Source organism: Mus caroli, chromosome 12 (assembly GCF_900094665.2).
Source record: "Mus caroli chromosome 12, CAROLI_EIJ_v1.1, whole genome shotgun sequence".
Lineage (NCBI taxonomy): Eukaryota > Metazoa > Chordata > Mammalia > Rodentia > Muridae > Mus > Mus caroli.
Genome location: NC_034581.1, coordinates 12,634,344 through 12,650,996, shown reverse-complemented (window position 1 = coordinate 12,650,996; position 16,653 = coordinate 12,634,344). Strand labels below are relative to the sequence as shown.

General features: G+C 43.0%; 2 long non-coding RNA genes across 2 annotated transcripts in view; one reads left to right on the top strand and one right to left on the bottom strand.

The window, feature by feature from the left end:
• The window catches only part of LOC115032765, a 54,337-nt gene extending 52,374 nt beyond the window's left edge, over positions 1–1,963 (bottom strand). The window contains exon 1 of the long non-coding RNA XR_003838385.1: positions 1,663–1,963. This is a non-coding gene — a long non-coding RNA (uncharacterized LOC115032765). The remainder of the gene's footprint in view (positions 1–1,662) is intronic.
• A 63-nt stretch (positions 1,964–2,026) lies between these two features.
• Positions 2,027–5,486, top strand: LOC110306493. Its single transcript, XR_002379293.2, has 3 exons — positions 2,027–2,109; positions 2,681–2,777; positions 3,778–5,486. It is a non-coding gene; the product is annotated as an uncharacterized LOC110306493 (long non-coding RNA).
• The last annotated feature ends 11,167 nt before the right edge of the window (positions 5,487–16,653 follow it).

Below are 16,653 nucleotides of genomic sequence, written 5' to 3'. Positions count from 1 at the left end.
GCTAGAGAAAGTACCCAAGGAGCTAAAGGGATCTGCAACCCTATAGGTGGAACAACAATATGAACTAGCCATATTAGTATCCCCTGGAGCTCGTGTCTCTAGCTGCATATGTATCAGAAGATGGCCTAGTCAGCCATCAGTGGAAAGAGAGGCCCATTGGTCTTGCAAACTTTATATGCTTCAGTACAGGGGAACACCAGGGCCAAGAAGTGGAGTGGGTGGATAGGGGGGTAGGGGGGTAGGGGGCGAGGGTATGGAGGACTTTTGGGATAGCATTGGAAATGTAAATGAAGAAAATACCTAATTTTTAAAAATGAAAAAAAAAAAAGAATGTATAGATATATGGTTTGTCCCGCGTCTGATGTGGATTCATGGAACTGAACTTGGGTCCCCTGCAATAGTAATACATGCTGGTAATCACTGAGCTGCCTCTTCAGACCCACAGTGAAGACTTTCCAAGTAGAGGTCTGATCTTGCTTAGTCCTGCAATTTGGGTCTGGATTTCCTTTTGAAGGCCATGTGTTAAATGTTTGATTGCCAGCCTGGGGCTCTATTGGGCAGTGGTAGAACCCTTAAGGCTTGAGACTTAATGGAGGTCATCAAGAATAAAGGGATGTCAGATCCAAGCCCCTTCCTCTTCCTCCTTTTTCTTTGATTCTCAGAAGCCTTGGAGTGGGAGCAGCTTTGAATCATCCTGTGCCCCCTGCTATGGTACTTGTCCCTTTTATAGATTCCCCCCTCAATGGACCCAAACAGCCATAAACTCAAACTATGAGTCAAAATAAACTATTTTCCTCTTGATCAGTTATTGACTCTAGGTATTTGTGTCAGCAGTAGAAAGTTGACTAATAACAGAACATGGTGGACAATGATCAGAAGGAGACCTAGAGGTGCTTGAAGGTCAGAGTGTTACAAGGTGTGTGTGTGTGTGTGTGTGTGTTGTCATGGGAATGTGTTTCAGAGAGAACAATAGTGCACATGGAGGCCCTTTAATTAGGGATTACCTAGCTTCACTGTCTTCTAGGATAGAAAGGAAACCCATGTACTTGAAATCTTGGGGCAGCCAAGCAGTAAGTGCCTTTAGAGGAAGCTGGAATATCCAAAGGGCAACAGTGCTCATTCTTGCTGCTGGTGTTGGGGACAGGTGTTCTGATCACCAGGATCATGTCTTTTCCACCAAGGTGAAACAGTAAAGCACATGCCACCTCTCCTTGGAAAACTAAGTCATGATGACCTTCAACAACACTTTGTTAGGTAGCTAGTTATTGAGTAACAGACCTGAGGGACACGGGAGTAGACGTTTCCTACAGAATCAACAACTTGGAGACCAGTGACTAGAACTATGAAACCTTAATTACTGAGTCATATCTCTGGCCCCCGGAGGGGACATGACATCCTGAGCTGCCTGGAAGACCAGCAGCAGATGTTTATCTAACCTGGCTCCAGGAACCCCAAACCTCACAAGATTACTGGTGGTAATCTTTTCTGGTGGTTTTCTGATAAAGAAAAACAAAAACAAACACAAATAACCACACACACACACATGGTTGATCCCACCTGTATGAGCTAATCAAATCAGGACTGTCAATCACCTACACACGAAAATGCTCCCTCAGGAAAAGCTGCCTGCTCTAGAGTTGTTTAAAATGGTATAAATCCTACCTGAAATGGAGGAGACAGCTGTCTCTTTAGCCACTGTCCATGAGTGCATTTCACTGCTCTCTACACAGCCTGTCTCTTATGCTGTGTTCTGTGTGTCCCATCTGAATTCTCCATGCAGATGACAAGAATTCAGGAGCTAAGAGGAGTCCAGAGAGAGATCCTGGTGACAACACAGAAGATGAGATTTTCTAAAACCTGTGACAAAGAGTAAAAAAAGGCTCCTTAGAAACACAAATAATTCGAAAGTGGAATAAGCCAGCCAGCTTTTAGGCATGTACGGTGGGATCTAGGTCAACTAAGGTTTGTTCCTGCAGAAAGCAAGCCTCTGCATTCTGAGCTCATGTGACTTCTCATTGAGACATCTGATCTCGGAGCTTCCTGGCCAAAGGCACAGCACGCATGGCTGATCTCTATTAATTCTAGCTGGAAACCCCTGCAAGGCTACAGGTCTGATTTTCTCCTGATCCACTATTGAAGTTTTGTTCAGTGTTTGAATTTACTCATCTGACATAGTTTTCCTTCCTTCCTTCCTTCCTTCCTTCCTTCCTTCCTTCCTTCCTTCCTTCCTTCTCTCTCTCACTTTCTGTCTTCTCTCTTTTTTTTTTTTTTGTGGTGGTGGGATATTAATCTTGGACCAGTGTCTCCTAGGTGACAATAGGAATGTCTCAAAGGAGAAGTGGCTATCATAACTATTAATCACCCTAAAATGAAGCTAATTAGGGAATAAGAAGTTAGAGTGGGAGAGGATGATACTAGGGCTGAGAAAGGTGAGTTTTTCCTATTTGATTCTGAAAGCTGAATGCTGAGACCTTCCATGGGAGGAAGAGCAGAGTGCTTTCTATTGTATAGAGGCAAGCTAGGATTTCAGAGATCATGGAATGCAGACCAGGCTCCCAGAAAGCCTTCTTATTTCTGAAAGACATGGGGAGTCCAAGTCTGTAAATGCTGTAAGTTGTCAAGACTTTAAAAGCCCAGAACTTAATCTCTCTGATGTTTCTTTGTTCTTGTATCCACTTAGGATGTTGGTCCTGTGTGGAAGGTGCCTGGTGGCAGAATGTACAGCCCCATAGGAAAATCACAAAGTCCTGATGTTGGAACCTACATAAAATAGAAAGGTACAGGGACCATGGGGGCTCTTGCTTCATAGTGAGCTTTCATCATTGCCCTAGGTTGGAGAGCACTAGCTAAAGCAGTATGGGGGTGAAGACAAAAAGGGTGTAGAAGTTTCCAGAAGAGGGTGCTGAAAGGACTGGGTGTTAAGCTCCCAGAGGGGCTTTGGAGCACCAAACAGGCTGTCATTGCAGATGGCTCAGTCTGAGGTGGATTGGAAGATGAGCTTGAGATGTAAATAGGCCATGTCTCAGAGAGTCTCGAATGCTACGTGGAGAAGTTTGCATATGGAACAATGAACTAATTTTAAACAGAGGAAAGACATAGTCAGATTTGGGTTTCCACAGATTGCCCTAGTTTCATAGAAAGAATAGAGCAAAGGCACATTTTGTGGCCACTGTAAAGAAAGCATGTTCTAGGTCAACCATAGTAAACTGAAGAAGAAAAGGTGGACATTTGTTATGTAGGGTGTGGAGACACAGAAATGCAGTAAATTTGGTAACATGGAGAAGGAGGTTCCACATGCTTGTCCGTGCCATCAAAAAAGTGGGTATCATGTTGCTAAAAAGGGAGAACACATACTTTTGGTTAAATTGCAAAATGTCCTGTTTAGTATAAGTTTATGTCTGTGTTATTCAAACATTCCCCAAGCCATGCTTACAATATGTGGAACAGATTTCATTTCCTATTTTAAGGCAGAACATGTAGAAATTGAAGCAGACCTTCAGAAGATGAACAGGGATGTACTGAAAGGGAGAATTTGTATTTCTAGGTAAACTTTGAAAGGAGGTCAGATTGTGCTAAATGGTTCAAGAGGTAAGACTCACATATAACTGGAACATCAATCTGAGTCATTATGTTCAGAGGTTAACATCATGAAGTCACTGAAAACAACTGTTTTGAAGTATATAGAGTATTTCTGGGGAAGGATGATGTTCAGCTTGATTCTCCAGGGAAGGTGGATGAGGGGTGACCGGTGTCGTACCAGTCAATATTTTTGTTTAGTTAAAAGGAAGAGGAGCCTGTTCCTGACTTCCTGAGGCCACCAGGAGAGTATAGCTTTGAGACTGTACCCTGGACTGTCTTCAACCCGCCCGCTACCCCCAGATTCCATGAATGCTTCAAGAAGTACTTCACCTTGAGATGATGGGAGCTTATGACTTCAGATTTCCATCAGCCCAGAAGTGCTGCCATCCCTTCTGCTGTGAGCACCCTTGAGATTTGCTGAAAACTGAAATGGAAGTAGCTCTGTGTGAAGAACATCTCTAATGGGATTTGTTGTCATACAGAAAAATCTCACAATATTTGAGATGGTCTCTTGCCTTTTTGGATTATGAATTTGACGCCTGTGACATCAGTGATGTAAAGAAAACAGTATGACATTGTGCTTAGATTTTGCTGATGTATAACTTATAATTAGCTGAGATAAAGGAGATGTACAAGTTGTTTGTGATGCCTTCTGGAAATCATGACGGTTTGGTACAGCTGCAGAACACAACTGCCAAAGATATCAGCAGCCCACTCTCAAGCAAGCTTCAATTTATTAAAAACAAACCTTTACATATAGTATGAGACTATTCAACAGCCATCTCTTTGTGGCCATCAAGAATGTGTCTACTTCCTGTATGTTTCTATAATGTTTTCTATCTGTGTTCCCTCCCTCATCATTGTAGTGAATACAGTTGTTATTGCATGGCTCTGGGGAGGCTCATAGGTCTTTCTCGATAAAAGATCCCAAACTCAGGGGTACTACATATCCTATTGACCCTTGCTAAATTACTACCTTGTGCTTTACCTTGTGTAAATTAGTATTTAAATATCATATTCTGAATATAAAAATAATTTACCCCCACCCCAAATGTGGATGATCAATAATGAACATCGTCAGTATTTAGTCATTGGATCAATAGAGGCCAAAATATGACAGCTAGCTCTATAAGGAAGTGCCTCAAACTCAGATGCTGTGGGGGTTGTGAATCTTGGGGTGGGGGTGGAGGTGGGTGTCAGACTGAAAAACAAGGTGTGAGCTTGTGGCTCTGCTGGGGAAGACATACCTTCTGCAAAACAGTTTTTCAGCAACTAACAAAAAGGAGTGAAGAGGCTGGGACACAGCCCCATGGTGGAACACTTGCCTAAAGTGTAGAGCTAAGCATTGAGAAGGAAGAATGGAAAACTCCTAAGGGTGGGTGGTCCACCTTCTCAATTCAGATGACACAGAAAGAAGGATGTTAACTCCCTGGGAGCAGCCTTTCTGTTTGTGTCATTCACTGATGTATCCCTGGCATTTAGAACTACATCAGCCAAAAACATACACTAAATGCCTCTTGCTTCTTGCATGAATTATTGAAATAGTCAAATAAAACACTTCCATGGGTTTAATTCATCTTCTCGAAGAGCCATTTACAGCCAGTATTTTAGAAAGCATTACTAATTCCTTTTCCCCCAACTTGAACTTCTTTTTCTGGCCTTTCCTAACTCCATTAACATCACGAAACTATCCTGTCCTAAAGAGTATGACTTCTTCCTATTGGTCCTGAAAAGTAATCAACTGCTATGCTCTCCATGAGTCAGCTGGACAAGTGAAAGGCTTAAAAGTCACTCATGAGGCAAAAGAGTTTCAAGGAAGCTCTCCTCCTGGAGTCTAGCGTTCTCTACCCATACATTAAGTTTTCATTCCCGCATTTCATTCTTGCGTTAGTCTAGTGTATGGATCCACGTGCTCTCTTTCAGTATTTTCCTATTATAAGGGCCTTTTAAGATTGAATTCTGACATAGCTAAAGCCTTCCGCCAGTGTTCCAACAGTCCTAGAATGTCCTTGACCAAGATCAAGGGCTTGGAATTCAGTAAGATTGTAAAAGCTAAGTCACTCCCTTACACAGGAATTTACCATCACTAAGGAAGAAGGAAGTTTCAGACCAAAGGAGAAACCAGAATAGATACTTAGAACTATAGCAGAGTTACACCCATACACATGTATTTACAATGGCCTAAGGGGAAGGTGGACTATACAATAGTCTAAAATAGGAACTATGGCAAGGGCGCGAAGCCCTTGGCCCTGGCTTCTAAGATTAGTGAATCTTAGGTGGAGCCCTTNTTGATCCCAGCTGTTATCAATGAATTCTATCCCAGGTGGTTCCCGTTAGAACTTTTGTGTTTGCATTCCTCTGTTTTATGTAAGATTCTGGTTACCTCAACTGTACCTTGCGAATTTGTCACCCTACTTCCTTATTGTCCTCTGCATAAAAAGTCTGATGCTCGATTCGAACATTACACTCAGATTCTCTCCTGTGTGCGTCTGTATTTACATCTGTATAATACATCACTGACAACATCAAGGGATTTATTTAGATTTGATGGTGGTACTATAGTTATGATTTTTAGATCTTTGGCATTAGACAGACAGAGTATTACACTTAGGTGACATGCCCTGATGTGTCAGATTTTCCTTCCAAATAACCAATAAGGGGTATTAGAATTAGGTTCATTAACTGTCCTTTCTACTAGGACATGTGTTTAAATTTTTCTGTTTTCATAAAGTTAGTGTAAACACAGCACTGATGGTGACATCGAGAATTGTGTCTGTAGTCTAACCTAGTTTAGCTGCTGGTTCCTAAGAGAAATCCAACTGATAGAAGATTGCACAGGCATCTGCCTTCTGCCTTTGTAAGGGAATGAGATCAGAAAGTAAGTGTTTGTTCAAGCTTATGTCAGCTTCTGGTAGGTTGTGAGCATGGCCCAGGAAGCAGTCTGAGGTCCTAGCTTGGTGCTCCAAGGTAAAGGACTTGGATTTGGATTGAGAAGCAAAGGAAGAGCAGGGCGTTTCAGAAGTGGGAAGGAGATCATGGAATTGTCCCCTGGGGAGGCGATCTAATGCACAGAACAGGCATCAACTGGGCAAGTGTGCCTCTGGCTTTGCAATTCCTCAGCTTTGAGGCATGCTGACTTCTGATACTGGGTGAGGCTGTGGATGTTTAGATAGGAAGAACCCAGAAGATGTTGTGGAGACTTTGCAAGCAGGCTATGACCCTATGAGGCACATCAGCTGGGGAGGTGGAGCAGGGGAGAAGGAACAGGAATGTGGCTCAAGTACCTTTGGCTTCCACAGAAGGTAAATAGCAATTATATCCCCCCAACGTTGGTCAGATGAGACAGGCAGCTGAGGCAAAGGAAAAAACAAACAAACAAACAAACAAACAAACAAACAAACCCTGAGCTATTCTCACACACACAGAAACATTTAATAATCCCAGGTTTGTGTACACACTACTGAACTCATACTTGCTTAAAGATAAATAGATGCTACTTATCAACAACACAAGATTAAATCTCACATGTGCATAAACTGAGCCACAGCTGTACTTTAGAGCAGAACACAGCTGGCGTTTTCCCACACCATTTCAATTCTAAAGGAACAAAACAAAGCAAAACACAGAGACAAAGCAGGAAAAGTGGACAGTAAACCACATGTTCGCATTGACTTTACACAAGCCAGCTTATAAAGAACCAAAGAAAGACTGAAATAAACCGATGCATGGCTGCATCTTCCCGTTGCACTTGCCTCTGAATACTTATGAAAGTATCCAAAATTATGTTTCCTGATATTCATCAAGACATTAAATATGGCCAATCTGTATTTTCAGGTATGATATTGTAACTCAAGAATAACTCTGGGCGTCCATAAGGGTAGACTAAATTCTATGCTGGTCAGGATTCAATTAGTTAAAGCTTTTATTCCTCACTTTACTGGGAAACTGTATCAGCCTCCTTGTAGGCTCTACAAACACAACAGAGTCCTTGCTTTATATGCCAAGACACTGAGTAGTTTTAACTCCAGAGCTCAAGAAGGCTGACTTCTGAATGATGAAGACTATAGATGTGTAAATTCTATATAACCAGATTATCTTGGGAGCTCATGCCAGGCTCAGGGTCCCCTAAAAGAAGTTATCTAGTAAATATTAGGTGAACTGTCTTGGTTAAAAGGAGAAATTACGTGTGTACTTGGTCAGCGATTGCTGAACTCCTTTGCTTTTTCATTACATTTCAGTCATCGGATCCTTGAGAAACTGTCGTGTTTCTTTCTCCCACCACCACAAGAAGAAGAGACTAATATTAATTGCTGAAAAAAAAATCTAGGTCCCAGGCTGAATGTGATTGGAAGTAACGTTTCCTTTCAAGTGAAAATAGAAGGTCAATTTGTTTCATGCTTTTCTTAGGCAAAAATACCCTCCTCTCCCAATACCAGGGAGCCAGTGGGTGTCTAGCACCTCCTGTGGGCCCAGCCTGCAAAGCCATGCTGCAGATGGAGAGGACCAGCAGGCAGCTCTGTTTAATGGTGTCAGAAAGTCGTGGATATTATGTGTGGCAGACAGAATGGCTCCCTAAGGAGGCACCCATGCTTAGTCTTTGGAACTGTAAACATGTTTCATTGCATGGAAGGGGGAAGCTGACAGATGGGAGAAGTTTATAGACCTGATGATAGGAGGATTTCCCTGGATTACTGGGGTGGGCCTCTAATCGCATAGACCCTTAACAGCTAGACATTCTCAGCAGAGAAGATAAGCTGGAAGGAGAAATTGGAAATTCCAAACATGAGGAGAACTCCATCTCCTGCTGTGGGTTTGAAGACCACCTGAAGGGGGACACAGGGTGTGGGAGTACATAGGTGGGGACTGCCTGGTGTCAAGAGAGGATCCCAGCTGAGAGCCAGGAAGAGAAGGGACCCTCAACCCTGCACATACAAAGACTTAATTCTTGCAACATCTGACCAGCACAGAATTCTCCCCAGGAACTTGTAGATAAGAACCAGCTAGTGGGACCTTGGGTTTAGCCTTGTGAGATAAGGGAAGAGGAATCAGTATCCATTATCTGGACTTCTACAGAATTGGGCATGCCACACTGACACTACCTTAATTATGTGTTAATTTGTTAAAGGGCCAGTAAAATAGAAACAACTAGAGTATGCAGTCCTGAAAACAAAAAGAGGACCTAGAGGATGGGGTCTACGAAGCAGAGACTCCTTATTGAGACAAAATGTGCAGGAGGAAACATCAGAGAAACAGAAAGTGCTCAAAGAACTTTGGAAGCACTTGTAGAAAATGGAAGTTGTGGTGGCAGTGGTTACTGTGTGGTTATAAGTGTGAGTGTGTGCACAGGAAAGTGTCTGAAGCAAAGCTTAAAAAATAGAGCATCAGGATGGTCAAGATGGCTCAGAGGATAAAGTCACTGGTCTTCAAGCCCAAAGACCTGAGTTTGGTTCCCATGGAACCTATAAGGTAGAAGGAAAGAATTGACCTCTTCAGGTTGTCATGTCTTCTGATCTCCATTGTGTGCACGCATGCACACAGGCATGCACGCATGCGCGCACACACACACACACACGCCTTCATACACACATATATGTACACACACACACACACACACCAACTAACCAAATAAGTAAGAGAAAAGATACCTGAGGTTTGCTCTGTCAGGTATTAACTTAAGAATCACCCTCCTATTTTTGTTAAAGTTTAATTTAGGTTTTGTCAGGTTGTGTCTGGTGGTTCCTCTAATCTAGAGTGTGTACAGTCTTGACTTAAAAGAAGCCTTATTTTTATTTTATTTGTATGAGTGTTTTGCCTTCGTGTACGTCTGTGTACCATGCGCATGTGTGCTTTCTGCCAGCAAAGGCCAGAAAGAGGGCTTCAGAGCTCTTAGAACTGCAGTTACAGGTGGTTGTCAACCACCATGTGGATCCTGGGAATCAAACCTGGGTCCTCTGCAAGAGCGCAGAGTGCTCCTAACCTCAAACATCTCTTCCTCCCCTGGTCCTGACTTTGACGATGAGAGTTCCTTTGTGGTTCATCTGCAAGCCTGTTCAGTTACTTACACTAGGCTGGAGCTTCAACCTTCTCAGAGGGTCACCATGCCAGACCTCAGCAGGTCTCATCCAGAGTGTTTGAATCTCAGCCTTTGGACATAGATCTTCAGGGAAGCTTGCGACAGAAGGCAGGGACCTCCATTTGACAATCTGCCACCTCCCCAGGACCGGCCCAGCAGTTTTTCCCAGGGTCGGCAGTTTCCCACTCTGCTCTCTGACTCCCTATGGTTACCATGACTGAGATGCACACTTAGCTCTGCCTCTTGGGGACAGGGACAACCTGTCCCTCATGGGGATGAAGTGCAACTGCCTTCATGAACATCCACTCCTTCACAGACTAGAGCTGCGCAGTGACAGATGTTTGGACGCACCTCAGAAGCAGTGTATCACTTTTCTGCTGAGGGGTCTAGTCTGGCTCCAGTCAACCTGCCAAGGTCAGAAGCTGATGTCAAATGTTTCTGAGTAGAATGATGGAATGATAACAGTTATATTTGAAAAAGAAGTAGTAATGTTCATATGGAAGAGAAAGAAAGAGTAGAGGACTTCCTGGAAAGATGTCTGCCGCGATGGCTAGAATTAATGATGGGAGAGTGGCATCTCTTTGGGACGTTCGCGCGCTCGTGTGCGTGCGTGCGTGCGTGCGTGTGTGTGTGTGTGTGTGTGTGTGTGTGTGTGTGTGTGTGTGTAGAGGGGATCTAGCCAGGGAAAACCCTGGAAGCTACTCTAGACTCCCTCTCTATCTCTCTTCCCTCTTCCCTCTGGGCACATCATTGTGAGCATGACTAAACACCTAGGATGCTACAAAGGTAAACATTTGGGCTAAACTTACCCAACTCTACAACAAAATCATTCACTTTTCATTAAAATGGCATATTCCAGAACAAATTCCATTAAGCCACTTTAATTCTTAATTTGTGCTCTCTGCACACTATCTGACCCGTTCTCAATATTTTCCACTTTAATTTTCATTAGAATCCATTATGCTTCTTGTAAGATTTTTTGCAATAAATATTTTATTTATTGATTGCTTTGGTTTCTAAAAAGTCCTGCTGGGTTACAACTTTTCCTACATGTGTCTTTATGTATGGGCTGATATTTCTATTAAGTTCAGTATTTCTGGTAACAAAAGCTGAACTCTGCCAATGGTTTGTTCTCTGTAGAAATGACTCATGGATTCTTATCATTTGGGCTTTTTTTTAGGACATTTTCACATGTATGTATGTATGTATGTATGTATGTATGTATGTATGTATGTATTGCTGCTAAGTTATTATATGCTGAATGAAAGACTGATAATTTATATTCCTGTTACACTTACTCTATGGAAAACAATAGAGAGTAATTTGGGATTGCAGCATTGCAAATCTCCCTGTCTGAAGCAGGATGCCGTCTTTATCTCGCAGGCTCATCCTTGCATTGTTTTCTCTTTAGGAGATGCTGCCCATCCTAGAGTCTTCCCGGACAGTTTCTGGATTTTTTTCACTAATTGATTTCCAGCATGTAGAAAATCCCACTTTAGGTGCCATTTGCATTAATAACCTGCAGCTTTGACAAGTTTTTTATTCAATTACTTTAGGTTGATCTTTCACACACGGACTAGTTCCAAGATTCCACAGGAGTTATAAATAGGTAGATTTGGAACAACATAAGATTAGTCAAGGCCATCTGGCACGATGACTGCCGGCTCTTAACAAGCACAGCAGGTCAGAATGTATTCAGAGTTGAAACTGGTGGAGCCAAAACATCCGCTCACTCAGAAACTGTGGATGGATTCTAAGAAGTAATTAAGAAAGAAAGTAAAAAGTGGCTTTCACTTGAGCTGTAAAGATGCTAGAACAGTGTTCCACAGGGAGAATCTCACTAGCATACTCTACAGCCATGATGCGCTTACCCCTGATGATTAATGAAAAGAGTAATGACTGCCAGAGCCTTGGACAGAGCTTTGCAGGTTTTCCTGATGTCTATTTTGTTAGATGGGTGGTATTTTCTAAGAATTTACTTTTGATAATGACCAGTGTGCCAGTTTGAGTCTTCATCTTTTGCCGGAAAAGATTCTCTGGAGTCGAGGTTAACTCTTTGAGTATGTTAGTTACTTCTTGACACATTTCTAAATGGGCGAACTTCTTTCACTTGGTATAAAGCTCAGGGAAGGAACAGAAACAGTGTCTGTTGGAGGTCACAGCTGTGTGGCCAAAACCTTTGCTATGTTTGAGGCAAAACACAAATAGGGATGGGGCCAGGCAGTGCTGTGAGGAGCCCAAGCCACTCTTAGAAAACACACTTTATATTCTTCTATGTTTCCAAAACTAAGCCTCGGTGTGCTGCTGGTTGTACAGGTCTAGAAAATTCTGCGGTGCCTTTGCCTTTTAATCTCCCCAACCAGGATATTTGAATTTCAAATAATCAGAGTACACACTGCCCCTCCTCTACACACACAGTCAGCCTCCACATCCATGGCCCCTCTGCCGACAGACTCAATCAGCTGCACATGAACACTATCTGGAAAAGAAAAACACAGCCATAGTGGGTACATATAGACATGTTCTTAGTCACTATTCCCCAAACAGTACAGCATACACACTACCTTCATTTACACTGCATTTGGGATCTCTGGTATTGTGACATGATTTAAGGTTTATTGGAGGGTGTATATGAGTCCTATGCAAATACTATGTAGATTTATGTAAGGGTCTTGGTCATATGCAGATTTTGCCCTCTATAGGTACTAAAGATGTAGAGAATCTTATTCTTTGAACCTTACTTGTAAGGTCATGACCTCATTTAATCATAACGACAAAAACTGTATGTTAGCTATTGGCATTTATGCTTAACTAAATATGCATGGCAAAATAACTTGTACAAAAACTGCATATCTACCTTTATATTTTTTCAATAACTTTCTTTTCAAAAAGTCCTATCTGGCTTGTGATCTCTGTCCCATTTGGTCCCTGATCTAATATTATTGTGTGTCTCTGAATCTTTATCCACTGACATTCTTCCTTGTATCAAGCAACAAATTCTCCAAACTTAATGTGGATGCCTCCCACCCTGACTTGTAAGGAACCCAATGTGATAATATTCAGAGATATGGTGTTTGGGATGGAATAGGTCATGAGAGTGGAGCTATCATTTATGAAATGAGCACTTGAAACGTTAGGGCTAATAAACTATGATAATTGTTCTCAATAAAACCTGCTCCAGGTCCATGAATATGGGTCAAGAAGCCCCACTTTGAGACACTCTGATGGACATTATTATCAACAGTCCTCACCGCATATCCCTTCCACATGTCCAGTTGGTTCTAGTCTTCAAAAAGGTTTTACAGTTACAAAGAGTTCAAACATATATTGGTTTCATCCCTGAATGAATTCACTAGTAAAAAGACAAACAATAATTTTCTTTTCTTTCTCCTTTCCAACAACTTCGTCCCTGAAGCTGTGAGGGGAAATGCCCTCCTTTCTGCCTACATCGTCAAATGGTTCATGCCAACTGCTTGCGTAGTAGAAAAGTCATATGTTTAGTTGGACCTGAGGCAGCAATTCTTGGCACATTAGTCACAGCAGGCTAACTGCTGTAAAAAATAGCCCTCACTATCTAACATTTAGCATTGTCAAAGTCTCTGTGTTTCCCATGCCACAACAGCAAAAGGCAAAAGGCACTGGGACATGAGATCTTAAACTGAACAGTGGAGAGAGAGGTAAGAGAGGATGAAGATGGATGGAGGTAGAGATAGGTTCTCAAGGGGAGGGATTTAATGAGCTCTGATAGAAATGGGATGCACATCATGTCTACTCATACTTCGTGATGAGAAAGAATCCAAAGGGTCACAGAGAAAGTCTGCAAGCCCTTGCATTTAAGTTACTGTGAAATAAGATTCTGAGAAGAGAAAAGACCTCCCAATAAAACCATAGTTTCACAAATCCTTCACATTGTTTTGCTCCATGAAAAGGCTGTTTATTAGAATCATGGTAATCCTTTGATTCTAGTGTAGTTTTCTGTAATTTGCTGGTAGATTCAGGGTCATATTTGGGGTACATCACCCCAGTAGAATCTTCTAGAGTAGAGAAATGCTTTCTCAGAAATGGAGCCATTCAGGCTTAACCAATGAGGGCAAAGTATGGGTCCTTTGAATGTAGCCTCCGGGCAAGATCATGCTCCAGTGATTGCCCTGGGTTGTCAAGAAGTTGTCTCTAACAGAGCAGCAAAGATCACTGGTGGACTTGTAACTACTCACCTAGAAGAAGTAGATGAAGAGACTTTCACCACTCCTCACCCCTACTTAGTAGACTAGTTAAAAGCTCCAAACACAAAGGAGTATTTTTAGCATCAGATCTGTAAAGCACATTGTACCCAAGATGAGATTTGAGTGAACTCCAACATAGAAAAGTCATTTTACAATCTGGAGCCGTGTCACATGGGGAAATGTGTTAAATAATACTTTCCTTTCCAAGAGGATTGTATAGCTTGTATAATGAGTTTCTTACCTCAATTTTTTTTTCTTTTTGTTAAAAAAAATTGTCTTCTGCTACAACTGTCACATTTCGACTATGGACAGCCAAAAGAGATCACATTCTTATGGCAGAGTCCTTTGTCTTTTGATCTTTCCTCTAACATTACTCTGTAGTGAGTAAGTTTCTGCCAAGGTGTCCATATCAAGGCCATAGTCACCAGAGTTTAAGTATGTGAAAAGGCCCAGCAACACAGACTGCCTTGAGATGGTTGCTGTTTGTCTGGCATCCTTTGTTCTCACAGGTCTCTGGTAAGAGGCCTGTGGAGCCTAATATGCTTGCTTGAATATCCCATTCAAATAATCTGTCTAAAAGCAGACCCTGGAATGTAATAGAATGCCAATCAAGGGCATCAGTCCTGTGGTCAGCCCCTGCACATCTGACCTGAGCAAAGCTTTCCTTGGCTTCATGTTTCATCCCCCTGTAATCACCAGTGGAATCAACTCAGATGGACAGTTTAAGGATGAATGAATCTATTTTTTTTTCATGGTACTTCCCCCACCCCCAAATCAGTGCTTACTGTTTTGAGATCCCAGTTGAAAGACACTAAAAATAAAATACACAACTTGGTGTGGGGGAGGTTGCCAGTGTATTCTGGAAACTAAAGCCATTCAAAGTTAAAGGCACTTGTTACTCAGGTATCCTGACACCCAGATAACTGCTCCTAACAGTGAATAGGCATCTTGGTAGTGTGGCTTCAGATAGGATTGGTTTAAGAAGAGACAAAGTGGAAGCCACATCTCTTCACCCTGCTTTAAAAACTACATTGTCAAACTACTTTGAGGTAAGTACAATGTATTTAATTAATCTTTTTGGTTTACTCTATAGAACTGCATAGTAGGATTCTATTGTCTAGAGGAAGCCTGGGGCTGGATCCAGTCTGGCTTGATAACTTACCTGTTTTGCTTTCATTGAACAATGTCCCTTCTCACCCCTGTAAATCTTGAATTCTGAATACAATCATGCATACTGTATGTCTGGGAGACCGATGGCATGACCTCATCATGGGAGCAATTTACAGGCACAATACAAATGCATGCCTGTATTCAGAAGTGTTTTTCTTATAACCATTGTAAACTAGTTCATTTTGTAAGGGGCCATTTCAAGACAAGGGCCTGCTCATTCCGGCAGTCACAGTTGCTCTGAATGCAAAAGATGGTCTGGCTTGTGGAGCCACTGTGAGGGTGACTCTCACTTAGTTGGGAGGGATTTGGTGTCTTTGAATAAGGCCTTTGCTGGCCCACTGTGGACTTCTTCAAGTTTTGGAAGTCAGCAGATCAGAGAGATTTGGATTCTGCAGCCAAGAGTGATATAGACCTGTACTGCTATTTTGAACTTGTTCCTATGAGTCAGATCCAAGGGTATCTTTATACCTTTGGTAACACTACCTCTCTGTGGGACCTGGAAAGGCAGTCTGTGTTCTGGTCAAGTGAGGCTTACTCCTGAGACCCAGTAGAAAACTCTACAAGGGACGGAACAGTGAGCCACATTCCCAGAAACAAGTGCCTGACACCAGGAGTCCTCAAGCTCATAATCCTGTGACTATCAGTCATGTAGACAATGTCCCAAGCTCCTGGTATTCTGGCTAGACTCCACCCCCACAGTTAACCTGGCAATAGCCAGGTATGCTCCTCTCCACAGTTACCTGGCAACAACAAGGTAGCCCAGCTCATTATAAAGGGGGCTGCTTGGTCCCTTCTCTCTCTCTTACCCTCATCCTCTTTCTCCACCTCCCTTCTCCTTTCTCTCCACTTAGCCATGGCCAACCTCTACTTCTCTACCTTCTCTCTCTCTCTCTGCCTTTCTATAATAAATGTATTATCTCTGCTCATCGAGATCCGCTGTACTGGAGCAAGAGCAGGCGTTCCTCTAATGAGCTGAGTGTCTAGCCTCCCGCCAGGAGGCCTTCCTGTGCTCCAGCTAGGGCTGCCAGCCAACTCAAGCCATCCACCGAGCTTGCTGCCTGGGATAGCCAGACTCTCGCCTGTGTGGGGACCACCCAGTGCTTTCTCCCCCTGCCTCTTTTCACTTTGGCCCCGGGGCATACCATTCTGCCCCCTAGACCCCCACTTTGTTCTCAGCTCTTCTGTGACATACATCTGAGATGTCCGAGACTGAGAGACTGAGAATCTGTCATCTCTGGCCTCCTTGAGGCCCAGAGACCCCAGACTGCTCACTCTCTACCCCTTCGGGCTGGGGTTCAATGGTTTCCCATAGCCAGACACCTGGGTGGACAGTGTAGAGAGCGCGCGGCAGTCTCTCGTGCCTGCCTACCCAGGAGCTCTGGCTGGATGCAGGTCATCTCTCCCACCCCTTTTATTTCCCCACATACGGTGCCCCACTGTGGAAAGCCGTGCAGCGTGCAGCGTGCAGCGTGCAGCGAGCAATCACTGTGGAGAGCCGTGCGCGTGCNGCGAGCAATCACCATTATAAGATGGCGCTGGCCTCCGCTGTGACAAACTAGTAAACAAGCCTTGTGCGCAAGTGCGAGAGTGAACTCACTCCTAGTCACT